At 39.8% G+C, this 27,432-nt stretch overlaps 1 pseudogene; it reads left to right on the forward strand.

Annotated features, from left to right (window-relative positions):
* Positions 1–6,502, forward strand: part of LOC144752651 (uncharacterized) — a 30,577-nt pseudogene extending 24,075 nt beyond the window's left edge.
* The last annotated feature ends 20,930 nt before the right edge of the window (positions 6,503–27,432 follow it).

The following is a 27,432-nucleotide window of genomic DNA, read 5'->3' on the forward strand; positions in this document are numbered from 1 at the left end:
TGGTGATAGTCTTCCTGTGAAAAACAAGATTTACAGGCAGCCTGACCATGTCAGAGACTGTATAAAGACTGAGGTGCAAAAGATGCTGGAATTAGGTGTTATTGAGCCTTCAGAGAGCCCCTGGGCTAGCCCAGTGGTTCTGGTCCCCAAACCTCACACCAAAGATGGCAAGAGAGAGATGGGGTTCTGTGTGGGTTACAGAGGACTCAATGCTGTCACCAGGACAGATGCACACCCTATTCCAAGGGCAGATGAGCTCATAGACAAATTGGCTTCTGCCAAGTATTTGAGCACATTTGACTTGACAGCTGGCTATTGGCAAATCAGGTTAGCGGAGGAGTCTAAAGCCAAAACTGCATTTTCTACCCCAGGTGGGCATTACCAATTTGTGGGGATGCCCTTTGGTTTCAAAAATGCACCTGCCACCTTCCAAAGGTTGGTGAATCAAGTCCTTACTGGGTTGGATGACTTTTGCGCAGCATATCTGGATGATATTGCTGTCTTCAGCTCCACCTGGGAGGATCACCTGGTCTACCTGAAGGAAGTGCTAGAGGCTCTGCAAAAGGCAGGCCTCACTATCAAGCCCACCAAGTGCCAGATAGGTCAGAGTAAAGTTGTATACCTGGGCCACCTTGTAGGTGGAGGCCAAGTTCAACCACTGGAGAGTAAGATCCAGACCATAAAGGACTGGTCCCCTCCAACTACCCAGACTCAGGTCAGAGCTTTCTTGGGCCTGACTGGGTACTACAGGAAGTTTGTTAAGAACTATGGGTCCATTGTGACTCCTCTTAATGATCTGACATCCAAGAAGATGCCCAAAAAGGTTCAGTGGACAGTAAACTGTCAAAAGGCATTTGATGACCTGAAGAAGGCCATGTGCTCTGCACCTATCCTGAAGAGTTCTGACTACTCAAGAGAGTTCATTGTCCAAACAGATGCTTCTGAGTTGGGAGTGGGAGCTGTGCTTTCACAACTTAATGTAGATGGTCAAGACCAGCCCATTACTTTTATTAGCAGAAGGCTGGCCCCTAGAGAGAAACGTTGGTCAGCCATTGAGAGGGAGGCCTTTGCTGTGGTGTGGGCCCTGAAGAAGTTGAGACCATACTTGTTTGGCACTCACTTCAAGAGTCAGACCGACCATAAGCCCCTCTTATGGCTTAATCAGATGTAGGGTGAAAATCCCAAACTGCTCAGGTGGTCCATTTCCCTACAGGGGATGGACTTTATAGTGGAGCACCGCCCAGGGACTGACCATGGTAATGCAGATGGTCTCTCCAGGTACTTCCACTTAGAACATGAAGACACAACTGGTCAAGGTTAGTCTAATGTCCCTGCGTTTGGGGGGGGGGTTGTGTAGAAGAGTAGGGTCTGCTATCCTATGGTCACCCCAAATTTTTGCTTTTTGCTTCACTGGTTTATGACTTAATGTGGCTGTGGGCCTGCTAATCAGACCCACAGCCTGCTGTTCTCTCTCTAAATTAATGCCAATGCACACTAGGTGCATTACGAATTGGAACTGGTTCACCTTATTGGCCCCTGTAACAGTGTACCCCAGGTACCCAGGGCATAGGTGTTTCCAAGGCCTACCAGGGGCTGCAGCACGTATTTTGCCACCCCTGGCCTCCATATTTGACACAACTGGCTGATCACTCAGCTGGGGTAAGTCGGTGTAATCACCCCTTACTTAGGTATAGTATCTCTATATCTAACTTAAAATGGACACATATGTTCCTATCAGCTACTCCTATGGAAGGCCTCATCAATCCTGGAGGCAGAGTGCTTGGAAATATGTGAGATGGTGCTCTAGCATGAGCTGAGCCTGTCTGCAGCTTTCGGAACCACGTCCTTTAGCTGTTCCATGATACTGCCATACCATATACTCTTAAGTGCATTATGAACCTTGTGGTTAAATGCTATCTTTGGTTTGGCTTTATCAAAACATGTCGAGTAAGGTGTCATACGAATTGGAATACTACCCCCTCGCCAGTTCTGGCGACGGGGGTAGCATTCCACCCTTCTAGAGGGAGACGACATGTACATAACCTGAAACCCGGGTAAAGTAAAACATGAGCCTCAGCATCACAAAATGGATGCTGCCACCACAGACACAAGTCTGACCTCCTGCTGCTGGGAGTCCTTCCAGCGAGGGAGGCTTGGACAAAGGGTTTCCTGCCTTGGGAGGTGCTAGCACCACCCCAGACAGGATTTTGTGTATTGGGTAGGACAGGGCTGAATAGAATGAGACATGCCTGGGGCACACAAGGTGTCCCTGTGCATAGGCCAGTTCAAACCGGTGCTGGGGCTCTCCAGCCCCAGTCTTGGCGCGAAGCTGGACAAAGGAAAGGGGGTGTAACCACCCCCCTTCCTGGTCCCACCCAGAGGAGGGACCTAGCAGGTAATCCGGCCCCTAGATTTGGAATAAGAGTAGGAGCTGTGTCCCAAGACTTCAGATCATCCTGAACTCGACTTGAAACTAAGAAGAAAACTGGACTTCGACATTCTGCTGCACAGAAGACTGAAGAGAATCTCCCTTGTGGCCAAGGAGTGACCACCCTGTGAATACAGGCACCAACCAGCAACTCGACGTCTGCTTTGCCGCCGCCTCCCGCCAGAGCCCGAGCCCAGAGCCCGACAAGACCTGGATTCCCAGACATCTCACAGCCCGATCCACAGTCCCTGAAAAGAAGAGACCCTTGGAGGCATCGAGAGACGTGGGACCAGCCATCTTGAAAGACCCCCGAGAAGCTGACTGCGCAGCACCCGAGGCCCCCTCGATGCTGTGCTTTGGGGTTTGAGAAGCCCCACAACCGAGCAGCATCTGCACCAAAGATCAGCCCCCCAGCATCTCCACGATCTGCATGGAGCCCTTTTGCACTTTGCCACTCGATGCGTCATCCCGGTCGCTAGCCCGTTGGCTGGTGGCCATCTTGGCGACGAAATCTACAATCTACACTGCTGGTCTGGTTGCTCCAGACTGGCCCTCGCTCCTGTAAAAAGGAGCGGCCACTCTGACCTTGCTGGTCCGAGAACTAAACTTTCTTCAATTCCTGCGTGGCTTGCATTAGCCAAGGCCTGTTTGCTTCAATCAAGTTGCCGATACCGCCATCAGCTAGAGCCTTCTTGGGACAGCTCGTGATCGACTCCTGGACGTCCTTGACCTCTTCGTGTCCACATGGCTACGGAGACAAGCTGCACCTCATCACCTGTTTGCACCCGACATCGCCTGGTTCCATCCTGGTTCCACGGTAGTCACTGGCTAGTGACTTTGAACATTGTCCCCTCTGCTTTCAGGTCTTCACCTCTTCAGATTCATCCTTGGATCCACCGGAACTCTCCTCGACGACCGGCCTGCAGCATCTTCATCTCCAGGCACTATCGACCTGCGTGACGAAACCCGACACTACTTGGCACCTATGCACCCGCTTCCTGTGGGTGAGGTAACTCAGCAACGCCGGTGTTCCTACACTGGTACACACCTCTAGTGCCTAGATCTAAAGTTTTGTCCTTCTAGGTCAGTCGGAAGTTTCCTAAAACAGTAACTTTATAACTTTTACGCACCATTGACATTGCATTGGTGCATGCGTGCACTTTGAGCACTGCACCCGAGTCCCGCGGGCCTTTCCCGACTTCTTCACTGTTAGTCCCGAACAGCTCCAGGGATTCCCCAGGCCCTAGGCCTATTTCCTTTCCCATTGGTGGTTCTTATACCACTATTTTAGTATATGGTTTAAGTGGCCCCTAGGGCTCATCCATATTGTGCAACTTTTGTGTATTTAAACTGTGTTTTGTTTTAACGCATTTGCTTCTGTGCTCATAAAGAGTATAGGGGATATTTGTAGTAAATAAATATATATATATTTTCAATTTATATCTGTGTGGTGTCCTTTCATTTGGTATTCAAGAGGATTGTGTATGGTAAAACAGCTTGCTTCACATGCCTTTACAGAGTTTAGCCTAAGACTGCTTTGTCCACGCTACTAGGATAGCTGGTCTATAAGGTTGACTTACAACCAATCATCATAAGGGTTGCTTGGCATGGTACAAGGTGATCACTAGAACTAGTGAGCATCATATACCAGGCCAACTTCTCACAATAATAAATCACCTGCATGTACAGGCACCCTAACTCTGCTGCACTGTATGCCTATTATGGGCTCCCATTGACTCGAACAGGATCAAGGAACATACTTTATGGTTCAGCATCACACTCAAGGCATGATCTGTACTGTAAATAATTTTTAGGCCAGTACACTGCATTTTATGTGCTGGAACATAAACCCTGTGCACTGAGACAACTTGCTGTTGTAATTGCGAGTTGCCTCCCCCAGAGATGTTTAGGCTCAAATGTGTTCATACCTCCATCATCATCTTCATCCAAGATCAGCACCTGGATAAACATTCTCTGCACTGCATGCCTGCATCTCTTTGTTGGCTGCTAGTGGCCCTTTAGCTACTCGTGTCATTTTTGACTGAGTGTCTTGTTTAACACCAGTGGATTGTACCAATTGCATGTGACTTGCTCTGACTCACCATCACATGGTGAGTCCTTTTGACCTACCTTTATCTGACACTGCACAATTATTGGTAACCTCATTGTTGTCATCTGTAAAGAAATATTTATGACCCTGTCGGAAAACGATCACTTTCGCTACAAATCGGATGTAATAAAGGTAGTATGCGGATACTGGTCGTCTAAGGCATTGCCAGTTCGACACATCTTGAAAGTTTAAACAAAATGTTAAACTCTCCTGCATTCCTGCATAGGTTGGCATTTGTATTCAGTGCCTCCTGGTCACTCCTGAGTGCCCATGACTCTGTAACCTCTGCTTGCAGGTACATCTTAACTTTATATCACGTCTGTGTTCCACAACTCTACATACTTTTTTAATGCTCGTATAGAGTAGTGCAGGCGCTGCCTCTATGAGGCATTAAGTAATCTTTCAATTGAGTGACGCTCCACTCAATTTCTACTGCCTCTTCCCATTGGTTTAACGTTGGCATCCTTTTTCGAAACGGGCTTCATATTGGCTGTAGAGCCGAAGCGTCACTTCCGTTTATTCCGGAAGCAGCACTGCCTAAAAACATTTTTGGTGCGCTTTCCTGGAGTTCCCTTATTCAGCACTTGTGTTTAATCAACTCTTTTTTAATTGTCAGACCACAACCAGCATTGCAAATGCTGGGTGTGCTCTGTACACTCATGCCGCCGCAGCGTTGCTTTCACCCATCTGCCGCCAGGTAGAAGCACCGTGTTCATGCTTTCACATTGATGCCGTTTTGTTTTCTTTGAAGTGGACTTTTTAAAATAAAATATAAAATTTTGAGTAAACATTTCCAGCAGCTGTGCATCCTGGAACAGCGAGTAATAAAAAAATGTAATAATGTTGCTATTTTAGTACTCTTATGTTTTTTGGAACTGCCTCAATAACATTTATTGCTATGGTGCAATGACTAATTTTGTGGAGCATTTCATGATATTTTATCTGTTTGGAAATTGAAATAATTTGAAGTTATCGCAGATTAAACTTTTATTATGAAATTGAGCTTGATTTCATTGTGCTAGTGATTATGTTTTTTTTGGAACACTGTATTATTATTTTTTAGTTACCCTTGTCCCAATACATTATGCATATTGAAACAAAGCTTTTTGATACTCATTTGGGACTAAGCAAAAAGGCAACTATTATCAGCTGCAACTTATAGAGCTTTACTAGGTTTTCTTACAAATCTAAAGTCGACTCAAATGGGTATTTTGTTTAGTGTATGGTGTTCCACTTACAAAAATAAGCACCATATACAAAAACAGTTGGTCAAATGCCATACTCAAATCTTGCATATGACAAAAATATTGCATAGTGTTTCTGCCTTACCCAAATACTAATAAAATCCACATTTTATATTAAATTACAGGATGAAACAGAAGGAATAATGTGAAGCTGTACGTGGGTACTTGTGTGATATTATCTGTGCCCATTTAATTTTTTTGAACTATTTAAAAAATTTTGTCAATACATTGATCGGTATGAACAGAGTGTTTAAAGTACAAATCACATGTATTTATTATGTTTGTATTCCCAATGGGGTTTTTCAAATTAAATTTACTTAATTCCCACAGGTATTAAAACCTATTACAAAGAAAGTTAGAGTGTATGATTCTATGACAGCCAATCTTCAGAGCTACAAAAAATTCTTGAATAATTGGAGGTACCCATTTCAGAAAAATGCTAGAATAATAAAAAAACAAAATGTATTTCTTTTAAGAATCAATCATTATTTATGACAATGGTTTTTACTTGTTTCATATTGATTTTGTTAGCTGGACCAGCTGTAGTTTGTAACATCTAAATTCATATGTCTCCAAAGGGCTTTCCTAGTGGCTATTAAGCATCCAGACGACCATTTAAGGGAATTGGTGATACAATCTACTCCCAAGCAAAAAGACACTTAAAACTGCGGTGTTTTTTGCATGATGGTTATATATTTTCCAAACCCTATTTATCATTAATTGTGTTAGCAAATGTAAGAATGTTTAATTTTTTCCGAAAAACTTAATTCTTTTTGTGATATAAATGATTGTTCTCAGTAATGTTCATTAACAGTAAATAGAGTTTTGACTAAGCCAAAATGTGTGGTACAAGGAAACTTTGCCGGTTATTCTAACAATCTTTCATGTTAAAACATTTCAAGACACTTTGATCCCTTTTAAGATGCTAGTTTAAATAATAAGTAAAAAACACAGCAAGACTGGGGTCAGAGCTATTTTCTACCTGCACACTGTTCCACTATGTATAGTCTATTATCAAATGCTCAGAACCCTGTGCGTATTGGTCGAGGGCGTGACCCGTGAACACCCCCTAAATAGTGATGCAAAACATCACATACAATGAGAAAAGCACAGTGACCCGCAAAAGGGAAATTATACACAAATTATAATTTTTGCCAAATAGTGCAACAGTATTTTTCAGACATATAACATAAACACTTTCCAACAAAAAGGTGAAGTCCAAGTCTTGAAAGTTGTGTTGGGAACCTTTTTATTCAAGAAAATTGGAAATTCTGAAAATTGCTAGCTGCCAACGCGTTTCGTCACCAACGTGATATTAAGACCTTCTTCTTTCGCATAAGCAGAAACACCAATAGTAAGTCAAATTACCCAGTTTAGATAATACGATCGGATATATGGGTAGGTCGTATGATCCGTCAATATTATCAATTGTAAGTTGTGTTTATGCCCGCAACAGTATGAGCATAATGAAAAAAGCTGATTTTACAGTTGGCTTTGTTGTTGTTTGAAAGAATGTATAACTTTACAAATGAAAAAAACGGCATATTCTTTTTTCTTCATCTTTGGTCATCCTGTCTTTCAGCTTTCGCAATGTACTAATAAAACACTTATTTATAAGAAAAAGATTAAGCATTCTGAATACTTCCAATTTACCTTTGTGAATGTTGCCTAAATTATTTTTCTGAAATAAAATGTAAAGTCTTTGTTCTCTTTCCCTTTTTAAGTTAAATGCAAAATTTAAGAAACATGGCAGAATTGATTGTGAGCAACAGTTAAATTAAGTAAGTGTGTCATTTACTTGACCTGCTTGATGGTGTTTCTTCTCTCTGGCAGGTATCTGGCAGTGCCATGATACATGTTGCATGTAATGTTTTTGGGGCACAACTTGTGACCTCGAATTTCACAATGCGGAGGGCCAGGGGGACATGTGGCCCTGTTATTGTTCACCAAAGTAACTTTTCCAATGCCTTTTAATTGTGTGCTAACCATTGTAAATGGGTAGACGAAATCCAGAAAATTCATCTTAAAATGTATGCTATGCGGTATGCGCTGACTTTCAAAGATTTCATCGCTCACAACCGCACAGTCAATGTCAATGAGCCCATTAAAGTCTGAGCAGTATTCCAGCATGGGTTTTAACCAGACCACTAGTATGGCAATAATGCAGTCTGGTTTCAGACCTCTGATGTGTTTGTGGAAACTCCAATGAGCTTTTTTGCCTTTTTCTAATCGACATCCTATTAACACAATTATTTAGTTAAACATATTATTAATAAATATGATCATTTTTACAAACATTACTTTGTACTCGACCATTACTTATGCTAGTATGAATTTCATATGTCTTCTTAGTTTGCAGATCACTACCTGAGTCAGCAGTCACTAGCAGACATTGATCAAAAAAAAACAAAAATTGATGATTTAAGATTAAAGATTGCGCTGGATCTAATGTATTCATCAGGTTGGAGTTGAACATTTTTTGTAAATTTTTTTGAAATTGGTCATGCAATTGAGTCAACAGATTGTTTATATTGGTTTGTTATCTATTAATTTTTTGGGATAATTATATTAAAATAAAAAACATTAAAAATATTGAAAAAAGTATTCAAAAGTATAAAGTTATGTAAATGTTGTGTGTGAATGTATAAAAAGGTCCAATGTTTTTATATTTTGGGACTTTTTGAACATTTCTTAATCACAGTAATATGTATTTGTTGCAGTAAAATTGTTAAATTATGTTAATTTGTCTACCTTTTATTATTTGAATATTACCTCTGTGATCCTTACCTACCGTTCAATATGACACAGGAAGGACATCAGTCCACCAGCCGTCATATTGTTCACGGTACCACCATCAAGATGTACAGCAGTGCCATCAGCACAATTAGAATGCGTCAGACAGTAATGCGGGGGCATTTTTGGCCTTTCAATTTATGGACGGTGATGCTGGCTGCTTTACAGTGTGCAATGGTAAAAGTCAACTATGTATTTTTCTAAACCTAAAGGGTGTGCACACGAGTGCAGGTAATTGCTTGCTAAACTCCAAAACAATATAGACTTTTTTCGCACTGTGCTTTACTAAGATCATGCCTTTGAAAAAGCACATTTAATAAGGTGCATTATCTTTCTTCTTTTCAGCATCAACTGAATGAAACTTGTTTTTATAATTATCAAGAAATACACAGAACTCACGATACTAAGGAATCTCTGGGTCCTCTTAAACTCCGCATTTGATAGGTACTTTCCTAAATATTAAATATCCCCCTATCCCTGTGAACTAATATGATAATTTAGGAAATATCTCTCACTTGAAAGTCAACTAATGTTAGTGCATTTCCTTCCTATGTTAATTTTTTTCTCAGTGCTTAAAACGAAGCCTTCATCTACTCGGCTTCCTGTTTTTAAGACTTTTCCAGCTCTACTCAAGGTAAGAATTGTAGGATAAAATAAATAATAGAGTAGCTTCTCTAGAATTAAAAAATAGATCAAGTGAATAACTAGGGATTATGTAATAACTCTATTTGAAAAGTCTGGAATAATAGGCCCTCTCTTTTTGATAGCATGCCACAATAGATGTTTTTCCCCCCTTTTTTTGTAAAGTTTCGTCGGGCTCTTCAGATAGGTTATACTATGAGAGAGAGATGGGAGCATATCTCCTTGCGAACGATAAATTAGATAGGCAAAAAAGTATGGCATAGATCGTAAACTTTTGTTCCCCCCTCTACTAATTTCCCCTTTCCCTCTACCCTGACCCCCTCTCCACCTTCCTTTCCCCCCCGTTCTCTTCTCTCTACCCCTCCCCCACCCCCCTTACCCCCCTTTTCTTTCTTTCCTCCTATCTTCCTGTTTTTCTCTCTTTTCTTTCTTGTTCTCCTCTTTTCTAGCCCTAAAACATTGTGAAAATAAGTTATTGATTTGCTTACACAAATGTTTTAGTTAATTGTATTGTAAATTTATATATATATGTATATAGAAATATGTGTATATAGGAAATATATCTGTCTAAATGGTCTCTCTAGCGATGTATCATGTTATATATATATGTATTTTTTCATGTCTGACAAACAGATGGTAATATCACTGTATATAGTAATAAGGCATTAATTGTGACTGACATAAGGAGATTTTGTGACTCTTTGTTTGTTTAAACCTTAGAATTTTGCTGATATTGTCCTGAGGAAGACACAAAAAGCTGTGTCGAAACGCATCGACAGAAATCAGCATCCTCAACATTTTCTGGGCATTATCATTATAACGTTTTTGTGACCTATGTATATTTCTTTGGAGTAACAGCTTATTTTATAAAAATCAATTTTTTTATCCTCTCATTTTTAATCATGTGTATCAATGAATATGTTCATATCAATGTTTTATTAATGTAATTAAACTTTTCACTTTATCATATAATAATTTTCCTTGAGTCCCTCTTCTCCTTATGGTGTGTCTTTCTTCCTGTTTTTGTCAGACTTTGTATTTTTGGCTTGGGCCTTTACCCTTGCATATGTTTGCTTAACCCTGACCCAGGAAATTTATCCCTTTCAGGGGGTCCCTGTTACCTCACCAAAAGTCAACTATGTACATTTTTCATGAACAATATGTCAGGCAGAACGCGTGGACTGACACTTTGTTCATTGAAATGTATGTGTGTTCCTGTACACACCAAGGGCACACCCCCAATCCCACAGAGGGTGCAAGCAACATTCCGCCAAAGACATTCCCTGATAGTCAATTTAGCAGTGGGAATATCAACAGCTGATCCTAATCACTACGTCAGTGCGTGTAAAGCACGGATGCAGTGATGCCATTGTGCAGTGGTACGCAAGGCGAACATAAACGGACCACCTTGCTTGACCCGCTGCGTAACCAATGAGATTCCCAAAGCCATTCCAATGTTGCATAGGGTGAATCAGATTGTGATGGTGGTAGGATCGCCAATGCTGGTGCGGGGCTGGTAATCGTCACGCCATCATAAAGAGCACCTTAGATACAAAAAAGGTTGAATAAAACTAGCACTAAATGATAATTGCTTTGAATGTACTAATTTGTATGCATATGAACATGCAGAGTAGTAGTCAACATAGAATTTCGATGATTCGTATTTTTGGTGAAATTTCTGCCAATTTTAATAATAATAAATTTCCATCCTCTATACATACCTGCCCTTAAAAACGTTTTTTGCGGGGTGGTACTGTTTAAAACATGTACCAGATGCACCTGAAATGTTTAAGGTTTTATTTTGTTTCACCAATAAGATATTCTAATCAAACTCAATATTACATCTAGATCCCGTCGACGATTTCTGCAACCAAAAAAAGTCGCATGAAGATGCAGAAACATATATGGTAAATATCATGATTTTTTAAAATAAGAACAATTGTAAATAGCAGAATAATAATAATAAATGCTAAAGAATCGTTTTTTCAAAAAATAAATCACTTGCAGTACTACATTCTTTTTGAACATTGTGTTTGTCCCTTATTGGCTAAGTAGTTGGGCTGCTGTTGATCGGGTGACCTTGTTATAAAACAAGGGGTAACCCGATTGTAGTCAAAGGACCTGGGTATCAAGTATTATAGTCAACAGTTGGTCCTAGACATCAAATCAGCATATACAATATAAAGATATAGTTTGATTAGTCACTTTTGTCATTACTAGATTAAATCCATTATGGTTCATTTAGAACAGACCATGACAGATACAGTAGTCCAAAATATCAGTTGATACAAGAAAAAATACACATAAAACCAAGCAATTATGTCTCACCAGAGTCCGAGAGACTTACTCATTTAATATATAATTTTTGAAAATAGCAAATATAAAATACAAATATTTACAAATGGGGTTCACTGTCAATAAGTGTGCACAGAAAAGAGTGAAAGTAAGTGCTCGTGTAAAGTGACCAAGATGGTCAGTGTAGAAAAAATAGAATTTTTTAAAATGACAAACGTAAGTGAGCCTGTCCTAAAATAAAAGCTCGCAAAAATGTGATTCTTTCTTGCTGGCACATGGTTGGATAGTCCTCCGTATTCCTGGATTGGCACAGGAGACAACGGGAAAAGGGAGGAAGGGGGAAGGGACAGGAAAACGTTGGTACAGGCTCCAAAGGAAGAGAATTGTCGACGTTTCGACCCAAAACAAAATACTGGGTGGGTAGGTTCCTCAGGGGCGGGTCTTTATCAGGACGAGGGAGGGGGGGGGACAATGTGCACGTAGGTTAATGACCCCAATATCAGTGGGTACCTGTAACAACAAATGAATATGCGGACTAAATATCTCCAAGTACTGTCATGGAAGTTGTAAAACGATCAAAGACAAAACGGCACTCACCCTTAACCGGCGTGCCACATGTGCGACGTTAGTCCGCACCCAAAAAGATTTGCCAGTGTGCTGAAGTGAGCACTAGAAAGAGAGACACACAGTAGCCATTAATGCTACTAATTGTCACATGGAGTCATCATGTAACACATGCTTTTTTAATTTGCACATCGTACATTTGCCAAATAACAACACACAAACACCCTGGAATATATCGCCATGTAGGTGTAGATTCTTAATTTGGGTAATGGCAAACACATCAATAAATAATGAACACTCTCAGTATTGTTCATCATTATTTGTCTACCTACAACGGGCCACAGTGGCTCACCAAATGACTCTAAAGTAGCGAGAAGGTTCTCAACAGTTCTAATCTGTAATTGAAGCAGCGTAATGCAGTAAATGAAACACTCACCAACAAGACGTTCCTTGACACAAATCTCGGTCTTCGATATCAATTCACTACAAAAAGGGGACAGAATATCTCGATTACAAACAAACTCCCTACCCAGAACGAGCAATCGTTAAATAAATAAGTCAGGGCCAGCAGTTCTTAACCTCGTACCTTTAGTCCGTCTCCCAAGACGCCAAACAACCAGTATGCCTCCGTCCACAAGTTGTAACGGCTCCGATCGGGTGACCAGCACAGTTGTGGCAGCTTGGGTGTGCCTGATCTACCTAATGGCAATCTGGCTCTTTGAAAGCCCCATTATAACTTGTACCGGCGAGCATCACTGGAACTGTAATGTCTTCCACCACCATGAAAACCATGTATGGAAAGTAAACGAATGTGCATGAGTACCAAATGCTTGACAACGATGTACAATAAGCGCTGGAGCATTTTAATTTTACACTGGGATCAATGGAACATCATGTGCATTTACAAACTACTTTAACAGTTGGTAAAGTGCGTAAGAAATGCAGCACTCTGCCCTTATTTCCCTCACTTAAATCATTGATTCGAATAAATACTCTCCCAGGCAAATACATCTATTAAAGTAGGTGAGTATGATCTGCTTTCTAATAGTTACCATCACATTATGGTGATGTATCACTGGTTTACACTTACACTGACTGGGAAACGTCTATTCAGGACCACAGTCTAGGTGTTTTGTCCTCTACACTGACTAAATTTATTTTAATTACACTCCAGAGTGTATTCCGTGGTACCCTTGCCAATGCCTCAAGAATGGTACGAAATGTAACATAGAGCATCGTTAACCGACAAAACTCTCGATGACTCAAACATGTTTTGTGCCAACCCCGAGAGGACATTCAAAATGAAACTATAGGTTCGCTACAGCAGCCTCTGTAAGGTGGTGCATGCAATTATAAATCATCGCACATATAAACCTTTAATTCACGCATAATGCAGGCATTATCAATCTTGATGGCAGGGTGCTTGTTTTTTTGTGTGAGAGGCAGCAGCCGTAGTAAAAAATTGTGCATGGTTGTCTGTGGTGCAAGCTACAATATATATTATTGGTGCATTATAACCTGGCAGAAATTTCTAACTTTAAGAAAGATGTGTACAAAGATATAATGGTTTGTGTCAAACAACTTCGAACCATAACTGCCCGCAAGTAACTGACAGGAGGAGGTATGATTGCTCCCTCTTCGAAATACTTATGTGTAACCAAGGTATACCTGGTACCAGCTTCTTCAAACATAGGAACACAAAATGGATGCTGCCAGCACCCAAGACATGTATGCCCTCATGCTGCACTAGCAAAATTCGAGCAGAAGAAGGCCTTACAATAGGTTTGCTGTCGCAGTGAGTTGTGTTCACATCTCAGCAAGGCTTTTGTATATTGGCTCTTGGTGAGTGCATGCTTAGAGTGCCATACATTCTGCACTGGGGGCACATTTATTATCACTGTGGATAGTGCAGCTGAAACAGGTTGCAGGGGCCATTTACTCGAGCACTGGCACACGAATGGACAAAGGTTATGGGTATAGCCACCCTTCTGTCCTAATAATCCTTTAATAGAGTCCAATTGCATCGTGCACCGCGTGTAATTGGGTATGAATTAGCAATCATGAATAATAATTTTGTTGATTTTCCATTGACTAAACTCTGCCAATAAAAACCAAATAATTTGATGGTTTAAACAGCCTTGGATAACTGAATAATCTCCCCTTCACCAGAAGACAACCAAACGTATCTGACCCGTTCGTATATCCCTTGATCCTGACAAGTCAGAAGTTTTCTCAAAGACAGGAGGTGGGTTCTTGAGTGTCTGTGAGGTCCATCAGCTCACCCAGCGAACCTGAGACCGGTATCCCTCGTGTGTAGCATGCAAACTGTAAAACTTGTGTAACCTGTATTTTTGCAGAAGGAAATGTTTTTTTTGTCAGTCGTTGACGGTGTGCTTTTGCGTACGTATTGTCCAGACTACCATCAGCATTTCCCAGATAAAGATGTACGGCCCCCAAAACATGTCTGCTCTGTGTGATGGTGTTTTTCAAGTTTGATCGTGGTCCCCTTGCAATTCCAAGTCTGTTAGACTGTGTGTCCTGGCGCGTGTTGCTTTGAATTACTTTTCCCTTCCCTGGTTGTTCCATACATTACTATATTTCCAATTATATTGGAGAGTCTCCTTTACCATGCTAATTCACACCTTAACCAGTTTCCTCTGCCCTTGTGTGTTTACTTTAGCAATGATTGTTGGTGTTTAATACGTACAATGACCCCTCGGAAATGAACATCATTTGTGTGACATATCAAATATGGACTGTGGTAATTGTGTACCACTAATGGTGACCATGGGTAAAGAGTCATGCATTCTATCGTCACACAATTTAGGCTGATAAAAGTGTAGTGCTAATTATTTCTTATAGTAGATTATTAAATTATCACGATACGCATTATTGATTAAAATTACATCTATTTATAAATACATTATTTTTATTGATCAATATAATATGATATTGGAAACCATGTAGACAGTATGGAACTTATCTATAATTTGTTTTCAATTTGTCAGCAATTTTTGCAACACAAGGCGTCTATAAGCATACTGATTGATTATAGAAAATAATGCTAAATGATATAAAAAAAAATTAAAGGCATGTTGCTTCCATTAATGGTTAGCCGGTGGGAAAATCTAATAATATTAACCAGCGTTTTTTTTGTGCATTCTTGGAAATGTTATTCATCATGTAAACAGGAAAAAAAGGATATTCAGAAAGCACATGTTGTTCTTCACTCTAAGGTCTTGAAAGTACTCCTAAATCGAACATGCAAGGGTTACTACCCTGGAAATTCATGGACAAATTTTAAGTCTGTTCTTCCTTTGACTTGTTTCAACACCTTAACTGCCCAATTTTAATGCAGAGTAAAGTATACGTTAAGGAACAAATTCATTCAACATGAGAAATAAACCTGTTTACATATGTAACATTTTGAATGGGGAACATCCTTTACTACGCGGTAATAACACCGCAGTGCCATTACCACGCTGGTTTCACAACTTGCGCTGGAGGGCGCTCTAGGCTAAGGAAAAGTAGATTTACTATTCCAGCACCTTCCCTACTGTACGTAGGCTGGTGTTGGAATAGTAAATCTTACTATTCCAAAGTCCAGCACACTACAGTGCAAGACGTGTTAACGACTTGCATTGTAAAACCTGTGTGGTGATGGTCTGTGGTGTTTTATACCGCGTTGTAGTGACATACATCCCAATGAACACCTTAGTTATTGTACATACTCTTATAAACATTGTAAAGAATCTTAGCAATCTCATTTTTTTGTTGATCTATTTTGAATAAGGTACTTACAATAGAATATGATTCTCTTTTAATTTAGTTTGTTTTGTCATTAAAATGATAAGAAGTAAGTGTTGTTCAATTTGTGTTTAACGATGTCTAACTATCTGCTGTTTTTTTTTAAGTTTTACATACACATTTAGATGAATAAAGCATTGAATATTTGTAAACCACCCATTTAAATGTAATGTACATTTTTTTAAACCATAAACTTTTATATAAAGAAAAATAGAGATGGATATAATTCAATACCTATGCCAACATGAAATAACTCATCATCGGTGATGACGTGTTCGTGGAGGTGCCACACCACCCATGTTGGGAAACTTACTGCATGTCAAAGGACCCAATGTGCCATGGATTGAGGATGTACATTCCACAATCTGTATATACCTGTGTTACATAACAATTTTTGTTCATGCTTCCAAGAATCCATGTTTCAACAGCTGATTGAGTAACCACCCTGTTTGGAACATATAACAACTGTCTTTGCCCTTAACAGGTGTAGTATATTCATTGTGCGAGAGCAGTCTATCATCATCTGCGGGTGTCAAACTTGTCTGTGTTGGCAGTCTGCTAAAAACTGACCAGGCAACAAACCAGTCATCACAAGTTCTTTATGTTACACCCTTAACATGCACTCTGTGTTTGAAAATTAAAGAATCCAATGCAGTTATTGGTATGTGTTTATCAATACAAGATGTTTAAGGCCAAACATAATTGGTTTACGTTAGACCATCATTGCCTTGGTAAGGTTAATAGTGCCCGTACTTTGATCTAATTCTATGTTCAGTTGTACTGTCAGTAATTGGACTGTAGAGTGCATTGTTAGATGTGATAATCCTAATATGTTCTGTTACTGACTAAAATGAACAATGCCTTTTGTGATAATAAGGTATGTTGTATTGTTGATTTTGAGATATTTCCGTCATTTGGTAGTGCGCATAATAAACAATTTTGTTTTCATAAATTGTAATTTAAAAAATATTCCTTTTTGCATTATGATATCCATGCAGTATTGGGACTCTGTGTGTGGGTTTCTTCAAGGATCTCATAAAAGTTTCAATATATATGCATTTACTTCTAAGGGACCATTTTTAATACCCATATTTGGTTTTAAACATGTTTACCACTTAATGGAAATTACCCGTGGTGCTAACATCCATCTCGAATGTGAATCAAAGTATGCATTTAACATGGTTTTTGAAAGAATTTGCGCACTATGTGAAAAGTTTGTATGAACGTATTTACAAAAAAATTAATTTTCACCCTTACATCACAAAAAAAAGAAGTTTAGCCGCCTTATTCAATTGGTACAGGGTCTTATACATACTTTATACAAAGTCAAATACATTTTTAAAAAAAATGTAGATAAGCTTACATTTTAAAGTGAATAATAAGTTTTCTTTTTTCCCTTTAAAAACAGGCGTTTTGTGACGATTGTGGACATTGGATTCATCTTCCTTCCATTAAAACAAATGTAACTTCCTTATTACAGACTGAAGACTTTAAATGTAACAAATGCATTTAATACTAATCTTGTTAAAAGAACTGTCAGAGTATTGAAAACACTGTCTCAGTGATGTGAATGGATTTTTTAACATACCTTTAGCGTATTTTCAAATTGTTGCAAAGACGAAATGTGTTGTTTGTGTTGCTCACATTTAATCTTATTTATGCAAATATATATTTAATAATTATTTTTCAATAGCAGAACACAATTAACTTTTTTGCTTGCAAATAGTTTTTATAACGTTTGATAAATAAATTAATATTGTTTCACAATGTATTGTGTTTTATTAATTATAGAAAATTCACCATTGATAAAAAAAAAATCCCTTTGCATGACATGATAAATAGAAGTTTTTGTCAACGTGTAGCAATGGTAAAATGTAATCATCATTTAATATTAAGTAGCCAGTTAAAATGTTGATCTTTTTTACCCAGTCTATTTAGTTACATAAGAAAAGAAAAAAGAAACATGCTGCAACATTCTTCTTTGTTGCAATTTGTTTTTTGAAATCTGTTAAGATAATACATCACCTAAATCTTCATGATTATTGCGCGGGAAACAGTATGAATGTAAAAATACTAAGAATGTTGAGACACTTAGTGGTAAAACATTTCTTTGTAAATGCATCCTAAGCAATAAAGTCACAGTTGATGCATTAGTCTTACCTTTATAGCAATCCTAAAGCCTTAACTTAGAAGAATGATAAATGAAACAAGCTTCAACTTTATTTTGTTTTAACTTTATTGATAGTGTAATCTCTTATTAAAGTAAATCACATAATTCATAAAAGTGTTTAAAATAAATAAAAAGTATGTTCAAAAATTAAAGTAAATTCCGATACAGCTGTAACCCTTTTTTCCCTAGTGCATCTGAAACTATATATATATATGACATTTTCTTTGATAAGTATATACATCGTATGTCTACTGTGTGATCTAACCCACTCTGAAATGGCCGCTGCATTTTCTTGCACTGTAAAGTATTGTCCGTTTTTCAGTTCGTTGGCCAACCTTAAATGTTGCTGCCAGATGGTCGTAAATGTAAACACTGAAAAAGGACTTGGCGTCCGAAACGCGTCTGTTGCACGAGTTGAAATGGTTCTGAGCTTGGATATTTACCCCGAGTATCGGCGCGAAGCTTGCACCCGCTATTGAGTGCCTTGGGATTGCCGGTGCATCTTGGAGCTTCAATATATATATATATATATATAAAGGGTATTATCTAATAAAAAGCAATCTAAAATGAAAACAACAAACATGAAGAACAATTTTTTTATCTTTAAAAATGCTTAATATGGTACAGGCATGAACTAAACAGAATTCATTAACTTTAAAAAACTGTACGTAAAGCTTGATCAGTAAGATAGTTTACAACGGAGAATCTGTGTACCTGACGAAGTTGCCAGTGTACTAGTCAAGAAGTCTTGAAATTATTGTCCGCCATCATTGTGAGATTTGCTTTGAATATGTAGCCAATTCCTCTTTTTAGACATTATACCTATAACTTTGATTGCTTTCCATGCCATAAGCGCCTAGCCATTAATTAACTGAGCGTAGAGTATTACTCAATACTACTATGGCCTTAATGGGAACTTTCATCATTGAAAAGAGGCAACAATGTGTCATTAAGGCATGTGCCGCTCGATCATGTTTAAGAAAATGCATTTCCAAATGTAGGTAACTTGTCCTTTTTGATTAAAACTGAGTACCAAGAGTTAACTCACCTCTGATCGAATACACAATCAATGCATGAAACATAGCTTTGACTGTGTCAAATTGAAAACAATAATTCCTGCATACAGGACAAACAGGCCAACAGTTAAAACTTGGGAATGTAGGCAGTAGTATGCACCGTCTTTGGGATGGAATGGTCAATTTGATAGTTGATACTAATGTTGAATAAGAAGACTATGCTGGAGAGCTGTGGTGGCTTCCTTTGCCAGGGACAAATGGTACATAAGAATGTCATACGTTTTTTCCTACAATAAGGCATAATTGATCTTGAAATAGAGCATGGGTACTCTCAAACTTTTTCTCGGTGGCCAAATTTACATTATGGTTTGTGTCCGAGGACCGGGCCGGTGGGGGCGGGGACAGTGGGAAAGGAGGCGGGGCTAGAGCACAAATAAACCTGTGACCATGAGGTTGATCACAGGTCCCTGAAGCGGACGCCTTCGTCCACTGAGCCAACGGACCCGGCATACACACATCTCGCTCTCTTTCTCTCCCTCCCTCCCTCCCTCTCTTTCTGCCTCTCCCTCCCTCTCTCTCCCTCTCCCTCTCTCTGTCTGTCTTTCTCTGTCTAACTCACTCTGACTCTCTCACTCCCTCTCTCCATCTCTCCCTCTCTCATTCACTCTGACTGTCTTACTCCCTCTCTTCCTCTATCTCACACACCCTGACTTTCTCACTCTCTCTTTCTCTGTCTCCCTCTCTATCAGTTTACTTGTCCATCATTCTATTTCCCTCTCCCTCACTCTATTTCCCTCTCCCTCACTCTATTTCCGTCTCCATCACTCTATTTCACACTCCCTCACTCTATTTCACACTCCCTCGCTCTATTTCCCTCTCCCTCCTTCCCTCTCCCTCCCTCTCCCTCATTCCCTCTGTCCCCCTCTCTCTCCTTCCCTCTCCCTCACTATGAGGTCTCCATCACTCTGAGCTCTCCCTCTCTCTCGTTCCCTCCCCCTCAAATTGAGGTATTCCTCTTTTTGAGGTCTCACTCTCTCTCCTTCTGTCTTCCTCCCTTGCTCTCCCTCACTCCTCTCCCTCCCTCCCTCACTCTCGCTCTCCCTCGCTCCTTCGCTTGGTCTCCCTCCCTCACGCTCCCTCCCTCGCTCTCCCTCCCTCGCTCTCCCTCCCTGGCTTTCCCTCGCTTGCTCGCCCTCCCTCGCTCTCCCTTGCTCCCTCGCTCTCCCTCCCTCCCTCGCTTGCTCTCCCGCCCTCCCTCATTTGTTCTCCATGCCTCCCTCGCTTGCTCTACCTCGCTCTCCCTCGCTTGCTCTCCCTCCCTCCCTCGCTCTTCCTCGCTCCCTCACTCTCCCTCCCTCACTCTTCCTCGCTCCCTCACTCTCCCTACCTCGCTCTCCCTACCTCGCTCTCCCTCCCTTGCTCTCACTTCCTCCCTTTCTCTCCCTCCCTCCCTCGCTTGCTTGGTCTCCCTCCCTCGCTCTCCCTCCATCGCTCTCCCTCCCTCCCTCTCCCTCCCTCGCACTCCCTCGTTCCCTCACTTGCTCTCCCTCCCTCCCTCGCTATCCCTCCTAACCCTGCCTGTGTGTGCCCTTGCTGTGACAGCTCCCATGCATGCACACACACAGCCGGTGCGGCCACGGAAGGCTTGCCGGGCCGCTACCGGACCGCGGGCCGTACTATGAGAACCCCTGATATAGAGGATGACCATGCAGGATAATATCATCATTTATCATGTCCGTCCCGTTCTTTTATCAATCAAATCCTAAAAAAAGTAGTTGAGTCTCCATGAACTCGTTCTAGTAATTTAGATTAGCATGCATAGTAAATAAACGTTCAAAAGGAAAATGTTACAACCTTACTTAAATTAAATTTACATTGTGTGTAGCACAACTTTAGCTGAACATTTTGGTGTCTGCAGCTCACTCATCCGACTTATTTGTTTTATTGTCATGAAAACGAGCACAGTAAATACTGTGAAAACATATAGGACAGTGTTTCCCAGACTGTGGTCCGCGGACCCCCAGGGGTCCGTGACACATTCCCAGGGGGTCCGTAGGCAGCAGTTTTAAAAGCACAGAAAAGTTTCTTGTGTAATTAGCAGCTTTCCAGCAACAATAAAAGTGTCAAGATAATGCCAGTGATTAATTTACCTGCTGGAGAGCGAGGCGAGTTTTGTTCAGTGGCAGCTTTGACTTAACTTATGTAGCACAGAGGGTTAATGTGCCTACTGCAAAGAACGTGTAACATGCATTTTAGAAAAGCAGTATTTTATGTGCATAGGTTCGTGGTTACTGCTTTTGTCACAGAGATTATTTTGTTACTGTGCACTTCATAAGTGGCAATCGTAATCTAGCAGAGGGACCTATAAACTGTCATCATAGAGCTGCTTGCAAACTGCATGGTACCAGTTAGTAACTTATGTTTTTTCCCAGTTATTCATTATCCTGATGCTGCTAAAAAGATTTATTTGGGCGGAAATACATTTTTAATGTTACTAGCCACTGTGTTATGTTCTGAATCCTGAGTTTGTGCTTTTCCAGACCAAGCACTCTTCAAAAATGCCTACCAGTATGAATGACATGTGAACCTTGTAGTCCCCTTTACCTTATGTAACATTTTATATACACACTGATTTACATGTATGATTCAATGTCTCTATATGTGTGTGATTTAAAGTGCTCTGACATCCTACAATGGTATGAGAGATGCTATAAAACAAATGAAATACATGTGACAGAGAGGCTGTTCCTTCAATATAAAATACTAAGGGCCAGATGTACGATCCGTTGTCATATGAGAGAATGGGTGTGTGAACCCATTTGCGCATTCAAAAACCTATTGGGCCATGTACATAGTCTATTTTGCGAGTCACAATTTGTTTGCGACTCGCTAAATAGGTTTTGCAACTTGCGATTTGGAAGGGGCATTCCCTTCCAAATAGCGAGTCTCAAAACCATGTACAAATGTTTTTTGGTCGCAAAACACTTGCAATTACCACCTACTTCAAGTAGATGGTAATGCATTCGCAAATGGGAAGAGGTCCCCAGGGGTCGGGGACCCCTTCCCCTTTGCAAATGCATGCAAAATTATTTTTTAAGGGGCAGGCAGAGGTCCCAGGGACCTCTGCCTGCCCTTAAAAAATGAAACTAAAACGTTTCATTTTCTTTTTTTTTGTTAAAAATGCACGGTAAACGCCTGCATTTTTTTTAAAAACTGCTTTATTTAAAAGCAGTCCCAGACATGGTGGCCTGCTGAGCCCAGCAGGCCACCATCCCTGGGAGGGCGGGCATTTCCAATGGGCTCGCAAATTGCGAGAGGCTCATTAATATTAATGAGCCCCGCAATTTGCGACCCCATTGGGAATCCCAAACAGTGTTAAACACACTGTTGTACATTTCATTTAGCGACTCGCAATTTGCCACTTGCATTGTGTCGCCAATTGCGAGGCGCTAAATGAAATGGTCGTACATCTGGCCCCAAAATCCTTAGTACTTTGAGTATTTGTTTTGTGTGAACACGTGTTTTTTTTTTATTACTGTTTTAATATTTGAAATTTAACTCATACAAATTGCTTGGAGGTCCCCGGCTTCCAGTGGTGACTCAATGGGGGTCCTCAGGAGTCAAAGGTTTGGGAACCACTGATATAGGACACTTGCAAGTTTGTTAAAGATGTGTTGTTATAAAAAAAATTACAAACAATTTGGTTCCACTTAGGCATAAAGGAAGATAGATTGCAGTAAATAATGTCTTAAGACCTTCAATAATCTATGTGCAAAAAGGCACTTATAAAGCGATGGCTGGTTGTGCATCCTTATTTAATAAACAAGGGCCAAGCAATAGACATTCAAAGCTTTTGTACAAGAACCACAGAGTGCCAAAGAACAATTAATAACTGAATATCTGGAATTGAAGCAGATAGGTCTTTGACATGCCATTTCTTATAGTTTGAATAGTTTTTACTTTGCACAATTGTAGATTTGAATATCTAAAGGAAAAAGAGTAATTAGAGGACGAAGGTAGATGTGGAATAAGGTTTAGTGAAGAGAAAGCATTCATGAAACCCCATCCTGTCTGTGACAAAGCGCAACTGCCACACACGCAGTTCAATTCATTGTCCAAAATCTGACTCTACATTTTGGAACTATTGGAGTTTATACAACAGGGACATGTAGGACACCACACATTGATATACTCATTTGGTGGCGGGATTGACAGACTTACACAATAACTTCAAAGAGTTTGTTAAGAAGGATGAAAGCTGACAACTGTCACCGCTCAATCTACAGGCAAGAAGGCAAAGGTTGGACGTGTTTGGCTGGAGGTTCATTCCCCCCAACCCCTCTGCTTCTGTGAAAGAAGATCATCGTTAAGTGGGAGCCTGATTGGAGGATTTGTTTTATGGAAGGAGTTAAAGGTACCGTAATCCATATCCATATCAGTGCCTATATAATGAATTCTGGCCAGTTATTCCTGATCTTTTACATAACTTGTAAAAAGTGGCATGGACGTTATTGACTAAACCGGTCCTAAACACTACTAAAAAAAAAAGAATACTAAGAAATATAGACCACTAAATTCTAAATCTTCAAAAGTACAAACACTGCTAGTTTTCATCTGAGTCGAATAGATCTGAACAAATATCTGGCAAATGCTCATAAGAGTCCTTGTGCATCGACTGAACAGAGAAGACACTTGTGTGCTGCAAGGCACCGTCAGCTTGTTTTGTGCGTTCTGGCATTTACGGAATCATACATTTTATAACTGTACAGGGAAATACACTATAGTTCCTGCAAAGTTCAAAGACACGTGGCATCACCACAGAGGGATACCGGAAACAAATCACAAAGGTTATAGCAGTACCACATAGCAGTAAGGTGTATGACACCACAAGAACCAGCCTACCTTGAATGATTGCAAAAAGGCTTTTAGTGACAACCGGATTGTCAGAAGGTCCAAATATTTCATTTTGACCCTGGTTCAAACCGGCGATAAGCATCCTCTAACAACCACCTCTCGAACATGGCCTCCGGTTATCCAAAAGGTATGTATCTCTCACTAATGTTCCTTTTGTGTTGATAAAAATAAGTGTTCTGCCTCTGATCCTGTGTTTTTTTTGTTACACAATGCAGAGCTTAACCTTTACACTCAAAGATGTGAACAATGTTGGTGTGATTAACCTGATGCAGTTCCCCGTGGAATTTCCATGCACAATGTTGACAGTAAGGGCCCCATTAGGATGTTAGGCGGATCACCACCGCCATGCGGGCAGTGGCGATACGCACAACATCCTTACCCGCCCACCAAGTATTTCCCCCCCGCAATAATACTATGGCCGTGGAGACCGCGGCAGACGGAAAGACCGTCCGCTGCTTTTCCACCCAGTGAAGGAGTTGACCCGTCGGAAAACGTATTCATATGGTTGCGGTGTTTGTTAGACACCGCCATTCATATTAGGATGTGGGAGGGAACATGCTTTTTCGTAGCGGCTTTGCCGCCACAGAAAGGCATGCGGGAATGTCTTGTGGGGACCCGTTGCGGGCCCCCAGGTACTCCGAGGGTGTTGGGGGTGCACATCGGGTACCTATTGAAACCCTTGCAATTCACTGTACAACGTAGCAGGCACCGCACGGTGCATGTCGTCTTGTGCAGGGAAGCGCGCAATGTGCATTTGTAGCATTGAGTCTGGCTGTGCTTTCAGCACCGACTTCAAAAATGTTAATAATGCTGGATGCGCCCGCCAGTGTGGATGGCACTTTTGCGGTCCCGCAAGGGACCGCCACCCTTATGGTGTGCGATCCCGTTTAACGCCAGGATGATGGGCTGACAAAGTCCACCCGCAATCCTATTGGGGCCCTAAATGTGCAATCTATCACTGTCCAAAAGCTGGGTACAAGTAGCAAAACTGCCTCCAAGTGCTTATCTCTGAAACGAAGTATAGAAGTACAAACATCAGTATTGTAGATTCATTTGCATTGAATTGCTTCTTTGAACAATAAGTCTTAAAATGCACAATGTTCAGAAGTAATACGATGAAAGTAAGTGTATGAGTGAGAAACAGGTGTGACTCCATGGAGTTTAAAATAAACTGTAGCAAATGGAGGTGGTTCGCTGTAGTCAGGGGGTTAAAGACTGCTATGTTTGATAACACAGTAAAGAACCAATCATTTTGATGACGGAAGTCTGGAAATACTTGTCTACAACGATGGGCTGTGATCCCCACTATCTCCATAATGCATATTGGTAAGCAACATCACATTTCTCAGGAAGAGTTTGTGCAACAGACTGTTTCATGACTTAGGTTAAGTTCTCATACATATTTGTGATTGTTGTGAAACACACCTTGTGTGGTCACCTCCTAATTGAGTGTTTTTTTAAGGACCGTCAAAAAGGATGACCTTTTCAGATACTGATACGGTATGGGTTGTAAGTAATTCATTAGAACAACAGTGACATCCCGGCTCTAAGTGTGTATTGATTTATTTTTTAATTAATATTGGTAGAAGTTATTTATTTCTATGAAAAGACATTATTGGTTTTTAACTCATATATATCTATATTATTATTATATATCTTTTTGATTTATAAAAAATCTAAATATTGTGTTATATGTTTAAAAATATATAAACCAAACACGATTTTTAATAAAAATAAATAGCAAGCATACATTTTTAAATTGATTATTAAAGTTTTCACCTTTTTTTTTAAAAATGAATAATCGTACATTGTTTCCTAAGAAATATATCTTCAAAAATGAGTTAATCTACTTTTTTTTGTCTATTAGCAATGTTGGCTAAAGTACGGAATAAAATATTGTTAATTAAAAATCTATTGTTTTTGTAATTACTCACCATGCAAATCCAGTTCAAACCCAACTTCACGACAAAATGTTTTAAACATTTTATTATTAATATAAATAATAATACTATGTATCCTTTTCCATTTGTTCCCAACAATGTCATTTATTTATCAATACTTAGTTAAAAGCCATAAATCTGTTGATGCAAAAAATCATAATACATTTGAAAAATTTATTAATTGTTCAATTGAAGATGTTTGCAATTTCTAAATTAGAAAATAAAAAAATATATATTTATATTAATGTGCCATGAATAATAAAAAAAACAGTATAATGCTAACATATTATTGACATCTTTAAATCAAAATGTATTTTGAATTTTTTTATAGAAAAAGATAGCCACAACAACTATGAGGTCATTAAAATGTCAGTCAGCGATATTGCGCCTAACACCTTTTACTATTTGTTATTTTACGAACTAGAGTTCGACAGTTGAATCTGACAGAATGCTATGCTTCAAGAAACTGTTCTGGAGGAATGCCATTCAGTATTATGGGAGCCCGTGTTTGCACCAACTACAAAAACACAAACGTCTATAATGGAGATATCTTACTTAAGAAAAACTGACAACTTGTCCAGTGGATTTATCCGAGTCCCTGACATTTAAAAAAAAAAGTTTTATAGTTGGTGGACATAACAAATAAGAAAGGCTGTCAGAATAAAAAATATGAATGGATCACTTGTACAATGTGTATGCAGATCTGTATGGATCGCCTTAGACATACTTGGTATCTTCGATTGACATTCATGACAGATTACAAAAAAGCAAAAAGTTAAACCTTCTGACCGTCAGCATTATCAGTGGTCTTGCAGATTTGATTGAAAGATACTCTGGAAGATGGGTTAGGACTAAGGCGATGGAAACACGACTGTAGAGACCATTTTTCCCAAACAACATGAGGCACTTACTGTTGATTTTTAGTTTTTTATTTCACACAACAATATTTAAACAATGCAATTTTAAAATCACTATCTGTATGTCACACTTAATTTTTGTAATAAAGTTTGTTAATCAACCAATTTGTGGTCTATATTTGGTTTGAACGCTGTGGACTACATGCCGCTGCCTACAGCCTCTGTTTGCATGGGCCTATACCGTTGGCATTGACAGTGACGAAAAAGACAACGCCTAAGGACAACTCTGCACCGATCACCGTTGAAATGTGTATAAGAGTTTAAAATGTGTAACAAAATTCCTGACGATCCTGCTTTTGCCTGCCGTTCAAAAACTTCAGCCTCGTAAAACCAGAACGATTCACTTTAATTTGCATTGTGAATCAAATTTGGATGTGAAAAATGTAATCCGTGCGTCATAGTAGCGTTGGAAGTAAATAGATGTTGTTGAAATGGAGCTGTCCCATATTAAATTTAAAAAAGGCGTTTTTTATTGCAATGTACATCAAAGGCAATTCTTGCCATAACTGTTTCTCCTTACATAGCACAATTTTGGAGACCCTGAAAACTGCATTCTCGACATTGTCAAGATAAAGAAGTATATTTTATTAAC

This window comes from Lissotriton helveticus, chromosome 5_1 (assembly GCF_964261635.1).
Source record: "Lissotriton helveticus chromosome 5_1, aLisHel1.1, whole genome shotgun sequence".
NCBI classification, from domain to species: domain Eukaryota; kingdom Metazoa; phylum Chordata; class Amphibia; order Caudata; family Salamandridae; genus Lissotriton; species Lissotriton helveticus.